Source organism: Etheostoma spectabile, chromosome 12 (assembly GCF_008692095.1).
Source record: "Etheostoma spectabile isolate EspeVRDwgs_2016 chromosome 12, UIUC_Espe_1.0, whole genome shotgun sequence".
Taxonomy (NCBI): Eukaryota; Metazoa; Chordata; class Actinopteri; order Perciformes; family Percidae; genus Etheostoma; species Etheostoma spectabile.
Genome location: NC_045744.1, coordinates 2,991,463 through 2,993,602, shown reverse-complemented (window position 1 = coordinate 2,993,602; position 2,140 = coordinate 2,991,463). Strand labels below are relative to the sequence as shown.

The following is a 2,140-nucleotide window of genomic DNA, read 5'->3' as shown; positions in this document are numbered from 1 at the left end:
ACACACACACACACAGTATTTCAGCACAGCGGTGCTTTGAGCTAAATGCTAACATCAACCTCCAAAAATGCTCAGAGTGACAATGATAACATGCTGATGTTTAGCAAGGCATAATGTATAATGTAGGCATTTGCACCATCTGATTTTAACATGCTAACATTTGCTAAAATGCTAGCAAAATACAAAATATCTATATAAATATAGTTAAGGATAAAAGCAGGTAATTGGACAGGATAGGCATGCAAGTGGTGGCTGATGGTTACAGAGACAATGCTACATTATGCGGGTGTTGCAGTCTGTTACAAGACCCCCGCAGTCTCATTCAGGGTGTTGCCATTTAACACAAGGCATAGCTGTGGTTGATTGCAGCTGTTGGGTCATAAACCAAAGAACTGGACACTGGGAATTTTGATCTGATGAAGGCACTAGATGAAAAAGTCAAGGGAACACCAAAGTCAATGGGATGCATCATCATCATGGGGACCATGAGTATCTGAGTGAAATGGAAAGGCAATCCCTCCAATAGTTGTTGAGGCATTTCAGTTGGGCCCAAATTGGTGGACTGGCCAAAAAAAAGGTCAAAAACCCACGTAAGAGGGGTCAAACCGCTCAAAACAAGGCCACCATGCTCTACATCTGCATCTCATCTCACATTTAAAGACAGGACAGTGGACTAACACTGCTGCACATACCAGTTATAAAATGTGGCAGCCACGCCATCAAACACATGTATAAATGTAGAAGCTCTTCTATGCATCTACTCAAAATGCCTTTGGCTCAGCTACAGAGTCTTTGATGTGAGAATACTTTGAAAAAGAAGAGGCGATATAAAGAGAAGAAAAGACAAGACAAGAACTAGTACTCCGTTTTTTTGTCTTGGGTGGTTGCGAGTGCTGGTAAAATCCTCGGATATGTAGAATTTGATGGAACACAGCTGAAAAGAAAGGTTAGAAATTGAAGAGAAATGTGCGAGGAATATGAACGTCGGTCCCATCAAATCAACCTAAACACTGTGTTACATGTTTCCCCCAACCCCCCGCTTTTTTCCTTTCATCCCCCGTCTCGCTCCGTCCATAACACACCTCCTCCCGTCATTGCTCTTTCTTTATTCCTTTCAGCTTGTCTGTTCCAGGATTTGAAAAAAAAAACCTACGACTATTTTCAAAGGCAGAATAACAGGTAGAGAGGTAGATGTGCTAGTTGCTCAGGTGATGACAGCTGCTATTTGAAGCACCCAGATGCACCCAGATGTAACACGCACATACTACTACATAAGCACATTCACCTGTGTTGCCAACACCTCAGATTGGGCATCCGTTTGAGTAACAAGCTGTTTGAGGACATCAGTGAGGCGATGTGGTGCTGCAGACTATACACTGGGGGACACTTCGAATTAAACTCTAAACCAGAGATTGCAGGTGTGACATCTCTAAGCCGTCTCCTCATCAGAAGCACCGGAGAAGCCCTGAGGGAGGGTGGGAGGGGGGTGGGGGGGTGTTTAATCTGAATCTTTATTAGGAGTCCATGAACTAGAACTGACTGAGTCAGGTGTGGGGTCACACTCTTTTCATTATGGATCCAAATTTGAGCATCGAATGAAATTCTGCTGTCTTGCATGGACTGAACTGATGGATGGATGGAATCCAATGAGGCGTGTGTTCCAGTGTGATTGTGGTGTGAGTAAAAAAAGAAATCCCACTCCTTGTTTTGAGCCATAACTCAGTCAAATCTGAACACACGTAAATGATACACACATTTTTAGGACATACGATGCGTAATAAATTCATCCATGAAAGCGCTCAGAAATTATATAAACAAAGACGTAAAGACGTGCCTGAAGATCTTCACATTTTCCTTCAGTATCAAAGTAATCTAGTGACAGTTGTCTGTACATCCATTGGTATACATTGCAGACAGGACTCCTAATGTCTAATTCTGTATACAGTTAACCCTCACCTTTCACGGTCTTGCTGCTTCCCGGATTTGCATCGTGCATTGTGTTCTGCATTCTGATTGGCTGAACAGTCTCTCAGCTTCTTCTCTACCTGCGTGTCAATAACGTCGCGGTTTATACACGTACGAAAAAACACACCTGCACCGCGGGCTTTAGAAGAAAAAAACCGCTACAGAGCGGAGTCAG

At 43.2% G+C, this 2,140-nt stretch overlaps 1 protein-coding gene across 1 annotated transcript in view; it reads right to left on the bottom strand.

The window, feature by feature from the left end:
• LOC116699232 (semaphorin-6B) overlaps positions 1 to 2,140 on the bottom strand; it is a 35,026-nt gene that overhangs the window by 20,520 nt on the left and 12,366 nt on the right. The window lies entirely within an intron of this gene.